Source organism: Anas acuta, chromosome 1, assembly GCF_963932015.1.
Source record: "Anas acuta chromosome 1, bAnaAcu1.1, whole genome shotgun sequence".
Lineage (NCBI taxonomy): Eukaryota > Metazoa > Chordata > Aves > Anseriformes > Anatidae > Anas > Anas acuta.
The window spans coordinates 35,189,395-35,203,097 of record NC_088979.1 but is presented as its reverse complement, the minus strand read 5'-3'; the positions used below and the strand labels follow the sequence as shown (position 1 = coordinate 35,203,097).

The 13,703-nt window shown below is 36.2% G+C and overlaps 1 long non-coding RNA gene across 2 annotated transcripts in view; it reads right to left on the bottom strand.

Moving 5' to 3' along the window:
• The window catches only part of LOC137853449 (uncharacterized), a 40,219-nt gene that overhangs the window by 8,981 nt on the left and 17,535 nt on the right, over window positions 1-13,703 (bottom strand). Inside the window, exon 3 of one of the 2 annotated variants that reach the window (XR_011094512.1) lies at window positions 5,067-11,841. The exons of the other annotated variant lie outside the window; for it this stretch is intronic. This is a non-coding gene — a long non-coding RNA (uncharacterized lncRNA). Of the gene's footprint in view, window positions 1-5,066; window positions 11,842-13,703 lie in introns of those variants that run through there. 2 annotated transcript variants of the gene reach the window in all.

Here is a 13,703-nt window from a genome sequence, read left to right as displayed (position 1 = left end):
AAAAAGAGAAAATAAGCACATTGCAGGGTTGGAAGAGAAAGTTTACTTTGATTTTTCCCTTCCCAGTGATGCATGGATCAGAGGACGTTATGGATTCATACATGATTGCTGTGTCCCAGGAGAACTCCAAAGTGACTTCTTTCTCCGTAAGACCTACTCATGAAACAACAATGTGAGACAGAGAATGGATAATTCAATATTTTTCTGTGCATCTCTTTTCTTGTCCTTCAAAAGTATCTTGAAAAATATTAGGATTTTTCCTGTGAAATTTAAGGTCCCATGAAATTTATATTACTTCTTTGTGTTACAAAGAGTACAGTTTCCAACCCTGTAAATAGGACTAAGAAGACTAATCCCCCGCAAACCTTGCATTGCACAAAACTTTGGCTCACCACCACTGCTGTAATATTACATGACATCATGATAAAAAAACAGATTTATCTGAAATATAAAGAGTTACTCATTTGTTTTTAATGCCTCAGCCTGCCTCCTTTTAACATCATTTAATTTGCAAATCTGTGAATCATAGGAATAATAGATTCTGAGACGCTTCTAAATGCATTCTAAATGATTCTCTAATCCATAGACTCCGCTTGCTCAAGGTGAATCTTTACAAGTACAAGAATCTATGCAATTTACAGGAATATATTTTTATGGTAAAAGAAAAAAAACACCACCTTTCTTGTGTTTAGAATATCTGTTTTCTGGTTAATTTCTGTGTAATTTCATTGTAGTTGTAAATTGTGAATATATATTTTTGCCAATAGTATGTTTTAATAATATATTGAGGGACAATTATTTTGACATAATAGAGATAATTGTTTTTTGAAACAACAGTAATAATCATGGAACTAAATTCTAGGCTAGTTTGCGTTCACTCTGACTGTAAAAATCTGGAAATGTGTTTAATCAAAGCTTTTTAGCAGGATACTATGGATTCAATTCAGTTGCCTAAACTCAGCTGAGTGTCACCTGAGATACCTTACAGTGTGCACCACCAGACCTTCAGCAGGTGCAGGATATTGAGTGTTTTACATTTGCTGCTTGCATAAATACCTCTGGTTGTCTCAGTGGTACTAAATACCTATGCATTGACAGCTGAATCAGGGGTTCTGTTCCAGTCTGTAATTAAGAATGCTCTGCTTGCATGCTAGCTGAGTGCTCATCTCCCATTACAGAAATCTGATCAATACAATCAGTGGAGAACAAATCTTCATATGCTAGTCACCTACATTTGTTCAGGTAACTACAGTTGTGTTGAGTAGCTCTCCATGAACTAACTGTGATTATCCTACACTTAGTCTTTTTCAAGTTGGAAAGAAAGTCAGTGAACAACACAACAGAATGAGAGAGACTGAATCACAGCATAGCTTTGTTTTGTGTCTGGCACGGGATGTGTTGTAATAGATGTCTGGATACTCCATTCTTGGTCATCTGTACAGTAGCTGAGGGACATAAATTGTTGCTAATTTTCAAGTGGGGGGGAGGAGAAGGAGGGTAATTAGAACATTTTTGTTTGTTTGTTTGCTTGCTTTTGTTTGTAAAAAATTGTTACATTCAATCACAAATTGAATGTACTAAACTTAGACACTTTTATGTACTCAAATCCAATATTGTAGAATCCTGAGCTGATTTCTACCTGATTTCATTTGAAGAAAACTAGGTATCAGTGGAGGTTGCTATCTGATATTCAGGTGAATTGTTAACATTTTCTTCTTTCATTTAACACACATGACCAGAGAAGGATTAGAACTGATATATATCTATCTACACACACACACACACACACACACACACACACATATATATATATATATATATATGCATCAATATACAGAATCATCAAATCATAGAATGGCTTAGGTTCTGGGGACCTCAAGGATCATCGGTGCTGGGGCCGGTCCTGTTTAATATCTTCATCAATGATTTGGATGAGGGTATTGTATGCACCCTCAGTAAGTTCACCGATGACACCAAGTTAGGTGCGGGTGTCGATCTGCTCGAGGGTAGGAAGGCTCTGCAGGAGGATCTGAATAGGCTGGACCGATGGGCTGAGGTCAGCTGTATGAAGTTCAACAAGGCCAAGTACTGGGTCCTGCACCTGGGGCACAACAACCCCAAGAAGAGCTACAGACTGGGAGATGAGTGGTTGGAAAGCTGTCTGGCGGAGAAGGACCTGGGAGTATTGGTGGATAGTTGGCTGAACATGAGTCAGCAGTGTGCTCAGGTGGCCAAGAAGGCCAACAGCATCCTGGCTTGTATAAGAAGCAGTGTGGCCAGCAGGTCTAGGGAAGTGATTGTCCACCTGTACTCGGCTCTGGTGAGGCCGCACCTCGAGTACTGTGTTCAGTTTTGGGCCCCTTGCTACAAGAAGGACATGGAGGTGCTCGAGTGAGTCCAGAGAAGGGTGACAAAGCTGGTGAAGGGTCTGGAGAGCAAGTCTTATGAGGAGTGGCTGAGGGAGCTGGGTTTGTTCAGTCTTGAGAAAAGGAGACTCAGGGGCGACCTTATTGCTCTTTATAAGTACCTTAAAGGAGGCTGTAGTGAGGTGGGGTTTGGTCTATTCTTTCACTCTGCCTATTCACACCACTCACCACCGGCCTCCATTTGAATATAGATCCATTGACCACCAGTCTCTGGGTGTGACCTTCAAGCCAACTCCTTATCCGCTAAATGGCCCACCTATCAAATCCATATCTCTCCAATTTGGAGATCAGGATGTCATGTGGGACCATGTCAAAGGCCTTGCAGAAGTCCAACTTTATATCAGTCGGTCTTCCTCTGTCAACTGATGCAATCACTCCATCGTAGAAAGCCACCAGACTGGTCAGGCACAATTTAACCTTGGTGAAGCCATGCTGACTGTTTTGGATCACCTCTTTGTCTTGCATGTGCCTTGACATATAATCAGTATATTATTTTTATATATATTATTTTGCCATCCCTTTGGCCCTTTAGAGAGTGTCAGATAGTACCTATAGTGGGAATTCATCTTATGAAAATCTGCTTTTATTTTGCCAAATGACACTGGAAAAACATTGTTGTCTGAAGGAAAGTGTCTCAGATGGTTCAGAATTCAACAGGAACACAAAAATGTTTAGAACAATTGGAAAATGTATGTAACAACAGCAGGAGTAAGAGTCCCAGCACTATGGTAATGTATGTATATAGTTTCTAGGACATAAACTGTTATGTCTGCATGATACTGTATTGTTCCCCATATGTACAATCAGCTATTCTGTAGCTTGTTTGAGTAGAAATATCCAATTCTGTGTCAAGGAGGAATAAAATTGGTTCACTTTGAGGGAAGATTTTGTAATGGTTGACTTCGTATATACATCCAAAGGAATTTGAACATGTGCTTGAAATTACTGAGTTTGAAATTAACTCTGAGATGCCTTATGATACTGAAAAAAAGACTAGGGATTAACAGAGCACTAAATTTAAGCCCAGTTTCTTATAATGAGAAAACAAAGGATATGAAGTTTAAGAGGAGTTAAGAAAACAGTGATTTAGAGACAAATAAATAAAAAGTAAAATATTTTATTGGGTATTCAAAGTTCAGAAAAAGAGTATGCATTAATTCTCATGGAAAATAAAATACAATTTAGACCTGCTAGAATCTCTGGATCTCCTCCTTAACATCTTCAACATTCTCTTTCCCTCTTTCTCCCCCCTCCCCCCATGTTCAAAGACATTGATATTTAAAGGAATGCAGGCTGAATGACAAGTTAATGTTTACGTTATACCAAAAATGTAAATACGTATATAAAAATTTGATTTTTTTCATCTCCTCCCACTTATACATCACTCCAAAGTTAATAAATGCCTAGGGTAAATTTCAGTGGCTTAAACACAGTTATTTAGTGCTATTCCAGATATTTTGTATATCAGTGTTTTATATGGGGCTGACAGGTGTAACACAGGACCCACTGGGATTCAGTTCCCTTCTTCTGGAGTGACAAATGATCAGGTGCAATATGAGAGCATATCTCAAGTGATATCAATTTTCTCTAGTTGGGAAACTGAATCGCACCTTTTAAGACAGATCATGAGTGAGGCAAGAGCAAAAACTTTCACTGATTTCCTTGGAGCAATTGTTATGCCTCATGGTTTTAACAGTGGCAAAAATTTTGTCACAACAGTTCTTTGATCACAAAATCACAGGAATTGCTTTGATATAACAGAAATTTGAGCTTCACTTTATATCTTCACTGATATAATGTGGCATTTGATTCAGGTTGTCCTAGCATAGTCCAGTAGCACCCTAATAAAAAGTTAATAATATGACATAATTTCAAGTGGATTCTGAGCAGCTATAAAGTATTTGAAATCCCAGAACTTATTCTGAAAAAATAAAAATAAAAATAGGAAATGTAGCACAACGTCAATGATCCTGAACTAGATTACTTGCTTCCTTCAAAAGCAAACACGGAGGCATAGAATACTAGGTCGCCAACCAACTACAGATTTCTATTGTTGTACTGTGCTAATAAAATGTCTATCAGTTCTGAGAATTAATTTCAGCCTAGACATTAGGATGTAGGCATTAGAACTTCTTAATGTTCATTAGAAAACATTAGAAGACATGAGAGAAGTACCAAAGAAGTACACTGAAGTAGTTAGGTTGATGTCAAATTAAAAAGAAGGGTAAAAAGAGGAAATGTGAACTTTCAGCGCAGAATTCTGATGCTGAGAACAAAATTAATCAAGACACCAAAGGATAAAGAGAGAATAAATTCTTTAATCTTTAATTGCTTATACACCAATGTTAGGAGCATGGGTAATAAACAAGCAGAATTGGAATTGCTTATTTATGAGCATAAACATAACCTGGTTGGTATAATAGAAACCTGAGGGGACGGTTCACATGACTGGAATGTTAAAACCAACATTTATGTTTCTTTTAGAAGCAAAATTTAAGTAAAAGACAAAGGGGTGTTGCACTTTGTATTGAAAAAAAAAAAAAAAGATTCTATCTTTTCTTGTGTCATCCAACGTACTTTGGATGATAGTCAGTTTTTATATGCTGAAGTCTGGGAAAGAACTGCAGCTACAAATATATCACCACAAGGAAGATTAAGTATGAGTCTATGATGGGCTATAATCAAATATAGTTAAAAGATAACATCTCACTATATAAACAGAGTTTATTTCCCACTGTTCAACATTCCCTTTGTGTGCCTACGCTATATTTTTGCCATAATGTGCTTGTGCTTAAGTGCCTGGATGACCAGAGCACAGATCCCTCTGCTTTCAGCTTTGTAATTGGGAATACAGCTCTTGCAAATGGAAGACTGTTATCCCAGAAGTGGGGTAGCTTGGAAACTACTGTGCTACGTTTTCAGGCAGTTTTAGGTTACTTTGTCAGTACAACATGACAACACCAGTCATTGCTCTTTTTGATTCGTAGGTTTTATCCATCTTTGATGAGAGTGTTTCTCATAGCAAAGTGTGTAGGTCACATGAAATACTGGCAAGTACTGACTGAATAATTAATATCACCTCTGGATAATTAGAAGTCTGGTACAAAGGCAGTGGGTATACTGTAGTTTGGTAAGGCTATATTTTTCTGTAGGTAAACTCATTTGCTTTAATCATACAAACAGTGACATACTGAAGTCCTTATCTGACTGCTTTACTATTAGTTTATCACAGCACCTTCTTCTGAATGGGGTTATGTAGGTTACACAGATTTCATCTTCTCCTATACTAGAAAACTTCTTTGTCAACTGCTATACATTTCATAGCGATGGAAGGATAATGAGACAAAGTGCCAAACTATATGAAAATCAAATTGTAGTACCATGTGTAAAGGGCTTGTTAACTATTCCTGCTCAAAGGTTTTCATGAACTTAAACCAACTGTGTCCTTAAACTGTAGTATTTAAATACCAGAGGCTCTATTCAGGGTGACTAAGTATGTTTGGGCTGTGTTTCCATTAACATACAAGAAATTCTTTTAAGTTACAGTAAAGTTGTGACAAATGTTTCTGCAATCCTTTATTTAAAAAGACAATTGTCAAGGTGTTTCTTATGATTTTTTAAATCTTTTTTTTTCTTCTTCTGCAGTTACAAAAGCACAATGGGTATGTGAAATGGTAATGGTAGTATAATAGAAGTGATTATAACTCCTGAAAACTGCTGATATATATTAGAAATAATTTGAACTGTAATAAAGAATAATTAGCAGCTAGACATGAAGGTTCTTTCTAGATGATCTGATGACCTAGTTACAGACAAAAGGGACTATGACAGCGTCTGAATACATGAGAGATGTATGAAACTGAATTTTCTAAGTTGAATTGTACAGTCTTGTTAAACTTGATGTATTGAATAAATATTGAAAATCTTGACAATATAGCGTATTTTTTGACCAACAAAGTATATATCCTAGACCCTGAAGTACTCATGTGATTCTCCACATGTATACTTTTACATTTTTGAAATAGGACAGTTCATGTTCTGATTCTGATCTCAGAATTTTCAGCAGAGTTTAACTGACGTTCTTTCCTAGGCAAGATGTCAGATTGCAGAGTACAAACAAACTGGTGCATCATATAATATGTACCTCAGTCTGAATTTCAAAAGACCTGTGCTGCATAGGCACAAAATAAGTTAAATCATTTATGTGTATATTGTTCCCATTACCCTTGATATTTCGGACGTTCAGCACATAAAAACAAAACAAACACATTTAGATATTCAAAAATAATAACTTAAGGCGGGTCACCTTCAATTCATATCTGTTTAATTTCTAAGAAAATAAACTGTTTTCCTGATTTTTACATGTAAAATATTGAAAGACATAGAATGATCATAGAATGATCAAACAGGAGTTTGATCATTGCTTCTAGAACAGTTACAATCATAACACAGTATTTGTCTTAGAAAATGAACGTAGGGCTTCTAATTACAGCTGTATATCAAAAGGACCAAAAATATGGTGACTTGTTCTCTTTAGAACAGTGTCTAAGTACTTGTTGTGTGCTCTACATCTGTTACATGACAGGTTGTTAATGATGTGTGTGTTCATTAAAGGTAAAGTGCCTCCTGTGTGTTGTAGTACTTAAATTTGTCTCTGAAATCCTTACTTGAGTACCCATGGTACATTTTCCTAGATTAGGAAAATTTTTGGACCTTTGAGAGGTCCAAAGCTGCACTAGTAGCTGCACTATTCTCAATCAGTTCTTCTGTCAATGGTCACCATTGTTCATTTCTTACAAGTCACAGATTTCTGACAAAGTTGCTGAGTATCCAGAAGATGAAAGGTTAGCTCTGATATAATAGGATTTTAATAAAGCATTAGAATAAAATTTTCATGAAATCTTACTCAACAAAGTGAGATCAATAAAATGATTTTTTTTTTGTAGGCTGAGAACTGAGGAATTATAAACAAAAGACAACAAGGATAAACAGTAATATATCAAGTTGCACATTTAAGGATTTCAATTCTTTCACTAATAGTTATAAGAGCAATAACAACGAGGGTGCTGCACAAACAGGGAAGAAAAGTTTATAAGGAAGTAAGTTTGTAAGTTCCACTGTCATTAAAAAAAAAAAAAAAAATGTTTAAAGAAACATTTGAAAGTATTAATAGGTTTGCCAAAACCAAATGCTTACCAGAGGTAAAAAGCAGTTCTGAAATATTGCCATGCATGTTACTGGGGCCAAAATCTTACACCAAGGAGAGGAAGACTCTTAAAAAGTCTTGTAAGATATCTACAGTTTTACTGAGTGCAGGTGCCCAGGTGTTGGTGGCAGGGGCTGCAGGGCAGCCTCTATGAGGAGAGACCAGGGCTGCTCCACGCCAGACACAGCTGGTTCCAGATGGTTCCAGCGGCCCTGCCGTAGGGCAGGGCTAGGCCCAGCAGCCAAGATGGAAGTGCCTTGGAGAAATTGACAGAGAGCAAAACTCTGCATGGCAGTGAGGAGCAAGGAAAATTAAATATGAGAAACAATCCCACCCAATGTCAGTGAAGAAAGAAGTGAAGAGGTACTTCAGGCACCAGAGTAGAAGTTCCCTTGCGGCCCATGGAGAGACCATTATGGAGCCTCCATTAAAGAAGAGTGGAGAAGAACATGGTGAGTTAGGTGGCCCACAGAGAGGAGCAGGGGAAAAACATGAGGATAAAGGAGTGGCAAAGAGAAACGGCCGTGGTTTTCAGACCATAACCCCATTTCCCATCCACCTGTGCTGCTTGTGGAGTGGGGAGGTTGAGGGAAAGGAATTGGAAATAAAGGAGTGAAGGGGAGCCTGGGAGAAAGGGGATGGGAGTGGGGGGAAAGAGTTTCAGTGTTTTTGTTTGTTTGTTTTTGTTTGTTTGTTTTCACTTTGTTTTTCACTGGCGTATTATTTTTACCTGGCAATAAATTAGATTAATCTTCCTGTAGTTGAGTCTGGTTTGCTTGTTACAGTAACTGGTAAGTGGCCTCTCTGTCTTTATCTCAATCTGTGAATCTATATGCTTTTCCATTATATGTTCTCACCTATCTTTTTCAGAATGGATAATGAGGAGGCGGCTGACTGGGCAGCTGGATTAGGCCAATCCACCACAGCAGGTAAATTAAAAGAAAATATAGATTATTTATGAATAAATTATTTATCTCTAGCTGTAGAGAATCTCAAAGGACAATTGTGATAGCCCGATTGTTGGAGACATTAAATAGTCTGTAAAGAGTCATAAAAAGGCTACTCTATGGAAGATCTACTCTGTGCTGATAATGGGATTGGTTGGAGAGTTAATTCATCTTTTCACCTCTGACCTCAGTTATTCATAAGGATGTTTCTGCCTTTTGTTTTTTCATTGACACAGAAGACTGGGAATACTATTGTGATGGAATATGCATGGTAGCATCTGTTGCATGTGTCCAAATTGAAGCATTATGTCTTTTATTTGTTGAATTAGAGATAAAACAGAGTTGTTACCTTGTAAGAAATTAATTTTCAACAATAGGGTTTCTTCATGGAGGTTGCTAAATTGTAATTGTTACTGCTGCAGTGCTATCAATGTTTATTAAATGTCCCAGTCTTATGCAGAGGTTGAACTGAACAGAAGTAAAAAAATTCTAAAAGCAGAACTGCTTGATTTTTTTTTTTTTAATTGAACCTACCCTGTAAATCCTGCTTTGATGTAGCCTAAATTTTTCATTAAATCACTTTAAGAAAAAAAGTTACAAAATGTTCTCTAAACAAGAAAAACTTGTTAAAATGTCTTATTCTCCCCCCACCCCAATTCAAATTACACATACATATGTGCATATAAAATATCTAAGAAAATACATGTAAATGTTTATTAATTGTCTCTGCTGAATGGAATACAAAAAATAATCGCTTATTTTATATATATTTTTTTAAATTTTAGAAGTAAAACCAAGTCAAGATACTTGATATAGATAACATTTGAATTTATACTTTAAGTTGTATCTGAGTTACAGTGGAACAGTTTTACCCTTGGTTTTAAACATAAAGACTACTCATTTTCTCTGGTGGAAAATCTCTCCAGGTTCCTTCTATAATATATAGAAAGAGAGAGGTTCTTCCTGAAGGCAAAGCAGAATCAAAAATCAGGTTTAGAATCCCTCTTCTGAGTATTATAGAATCCTCTTCTGAATTGTCTCTAGAGAAGTTTTTGTCTCTCCCTCAGCTACAGTGGGAGTCTTGGGAGATTAGCCTCCATGAGTTGGTGTTTTAAAGCAGTGCTCTTCTCTGATTTGTTCAAGACATCTCAACATGAGCTACAAGATTTCTGTTCATTACTATGATCTTTGGATCTAGATGGGAAGGTACTCATCTAGAAATTGAGATCTTCCACCCTTACTAAGTCACATTTATTTTAATATTTTAAACTTAAAAAATGGAATGTTAAAGACATAATATACCATAGTATACATTAGGCACTTCTTGACAAATAAGAGAATAATGCTCAAAGAATAAAGTAACTAAAAAGTGAACACAAACACAATAAAGTTTCATTTTGAAATAAAATACATTTTTTCCCTTAAATTAAATTGTAAAAATCCATTTCTACACATTTATATATATATAATACTAATTTTTATATAAATGTATATCTCAATATAAATACTGAATATTTCATTTAACATTTTTAGGAATGGAAACCAGTTTTGAAATATTAAAATGGGAATTTCCCTTGAAACCAGATTAATCACACTTGGCTGTTCGTAATAAAAAAATGTAGGCTGCTGAGCAGTGCTTGTTTAACTCTCCAAAAGACTTCTGGCAGATCTCTGATATTTAATAACTGTGTCCATACTGCTAAATATATGGTGGCCATGGACTGAACTTCAGATCTGAGGCTAAATGTGAATGGATTCACATCCATGCTGATTTACAGAAACTCTTCTGGAGTTGAGAAGCATTCACTTTACACAGCACATGGCTGTCAGTCTCTTCACCATGTGTGTGTTTGCCCGCAACAACTATTTTTTTTTTTTTTTCCTACAAAACTAAAGAGTTAGGCTATATGTAGCGTGCCCACTGTATACTGTGTCTCCAGTGGTCAGTTTACCCAGCAAAGATTTATTTGGGAAAGAAATAATGGAAGAATGTTTACATACAAAACTTTAAAAAACACATGGCAGAGGACAGAAGAAATGGTGGTAGGTGTAAGGAGCCAAAGTTTTAATGGGCAATGTCCTCAGTCCTAGTCCTAGCTTTCATGCTGTACAGCTAGGTTATATTATGCCACGAATGGATATGAGGAATCTAATAGTAAAACTCACATCAGTTAGATACAGCAAATTAAAATATAAATTGCAAACCAATCTCCCCCCAACCCTTGTTGTTGCAGGGTAGGCCCTTTCTTTTAAAATTTATTCTTAATCCAGATTATGGATTACAACAAACTCTACAGAATCCCCAATACCACTTTATTTCTGTCACAGCCAAATGCGGCTGCCTGTCTGTGCCTGTGTTCACAGAATCACAAAATGTTACGGATTGGAAGGGACCTTGACAGATCGTCTAATCCAATCCCCCGCCATTGCAGGAACACCTAGATCAGGTCACACAGGAATATGTCCAGGTGGGTTTTGAATGTCTGCAGAGAAGGCAACTCCACAATCACCCTGGGCAGCCAGTCTCAGCATTGTCACCGTCACCATGAAAAAGTTTCATCTCATATTTAAGCGGAACCTCCTATGTTACAGCTTGCACTCATTGCCCCTTGTTCCATCATTAGATGTTGTTCTTGCTCAGATGCAGGATTCTACACTTGCTCTCGTTATATTTCATTATTTTTCTCAAATATTTTTTTTTTCCCAATTCTCCAACCTGTCGAGGTCCCGCTTGATGGCAGCACAAGGTTTTCTTAACAACATTCTAGACTTGACTCCTGATGGTGGCTCATGGGATCTTTGTGCCTTCTGTTTCCCCTGCAGCTCCTCTGGAAAAGTGCAGTCTCCCCTTCTTGGAGTGGTCATACAGTTGCAGAATACAGAAGTCAAGAAAAGATAAACTTAGGCCTCAACTGCTTGGTTACATTGGACTTCAAGACAGAAAATACAATGAATGCTGAGCAGCCAAGTTAAGCAGTTACACAAATTATCATCCAAGGATATGTAAAATTTTGTGCATTCGAAAGCTTTGAAATGTTGCTTGAACATTGCTTCATGGGATGGAAAAAGATGTTATACCTCACAGAAAGCAGAATGGTCATCCCGTCTGGGCTGAGCTAGGACAGTCAGGTTCATCACCAGAGTCAGAGAGACTGCACCACACTAAAGTGGGTGTGTGTGTATGAAGCAGTTAGCAGTTGTGCAGGATCTCAGTACTGATGAAAGGAAGGGGAGATCAGCAGTAGAGAGTGGAGGTTTGCATCTGAAAAGAAAAGTGTAAGGATGCTAAAGAGTAGACAGCATAAAAATGTGTAGCTTTTCCCAAATTTGCATTCTCCCAGGAATGCAATCTGTGGATATAATGATTGCACAACCTTTTGTTCACACAATCGCGTAAGTGTCTGACTGTTTTTCCGGGGCTGTTAAAAAAGCCCACCAAGCTGTACAGATTAGAACTTTTGAGTTTATTCTGCTGTGGTCTGCTAAGAAGAGTGTGCTGCTTTCATCATCTGGTGTACAGGAATAGCTAGAATATCTTGACATTTAGTAAAATACCGGGAAGAGTAATTGAATGCAGAAGAAGCTTATAGCACACATTTAAGCATTAATTTTGATATTTGAAAATGGAGATTACAAACCATATCTTGCTTTTAAAAGCAGGTAAAATTTTATAAGAACACTGCTTATAAAAAAAAAAAAAAACACTCATAATTTTACTTAAATGTTATCATGTAAGTCATATAAAGTGAATTTGAAGAAGCATTTTCAGTTACTTTAGACCTGGATAGCATGCCACTGGGAACCTACGTATGTACCTTTTTGCATAATGACATATATAGAGCTTGTTGGCTATGCTTTTCCTCTAGTGCTGTAGTCAATGTTAAATTTGTAGACTTGAGCTCAGTATGTTTAGCATTAGGCATTAGGAAGAAAGAGTTTATTACTGATTAGTTGCATCTACTATCCCCTTCTGGAAACCTAATTCTGAAAACTCCTTTCATCACAAAAACCTGAATCCCTCTTTAGAAAGCACAGCAAAAGAAAAAAAATATCTGTGAGGCAAAAGAAAATCTTTTTCTTTGCTGAAGTCAAATAATACTAACTTGTGAATAACTATTATTTCATACAAATTTTTGTCAGGATTTAAAAAAGGAAAGTGGTATCATTATAAGCAAAACCTGTGATAAATAATTGAATCTCGCTGAGATATTCATTTTAATAACATTTGTTCTGACTGCCCATGAAAAGCATAATGACTTCCAATGAGCTAAGTCCTTTGAAACTTTCTTTAGACCTTCCTATAACTCAAAGAGAATAAGTCTGGAATATTCTTTGAAATTTAAGCCTTATATAGCTAATTGTATCAGAAGTCTGCTTCGAATCAAAATTTGAAGATGGTTTAGAGAACAAAAGTGGATAATGCCTTTGCTTCTTCAAATTTGCTTATAAAACCAAATATTCTTTGTACATTTTCAAGATAATATTGGTTTAGGAGCAAAAAATAAGCATTTAATCATATTAGGCAATATTATTTTTGATATAAAAATATGTGCTAAAATCTAACTCAGCTAGTACATAAAGCAGGAAGCTGGACTCAGTGATCCTTGTGGGTCCCTTCCAGGATGCTCTATGGTTTTATGATAAAAATATTAAAAGGGATTTTTTCCTTTTATCTGTTTTCCTTTTATCTAAGGAAAATTATTTTTTGTTTGAAAGTAGGAGAGGCATTCATTTAATAAGTATAGTATACATGCAAAACTGTTCACTTCTTCAAAAAGTTTTTACTCATTTTAAACAAAAAGGTAATATAAATTTATTTTTAAAATGTGTTGAATTAGTATCACCAGTCATCAGTTATTGCATTAATTTTATTAAGACAGGCTTATAAAGAGTCATACATAAGAAACAGTTTTTAGCCTTTCCAGAAAACCTAAAGGAACAACTTTGGTATCCAAACGTATAGAAATGTGAAAGCATAAAATGTTTCATTTATCATTCTATTAACAAGAAAAATAATGCCAGATAATTTATGAAGCACTGTCTAATTAATTCATTAGCTATTATGAATATTTGTTATTGAAAGAAGTGTATCTGAGGGAAGACATTATTTAGATAGTTAAAGTT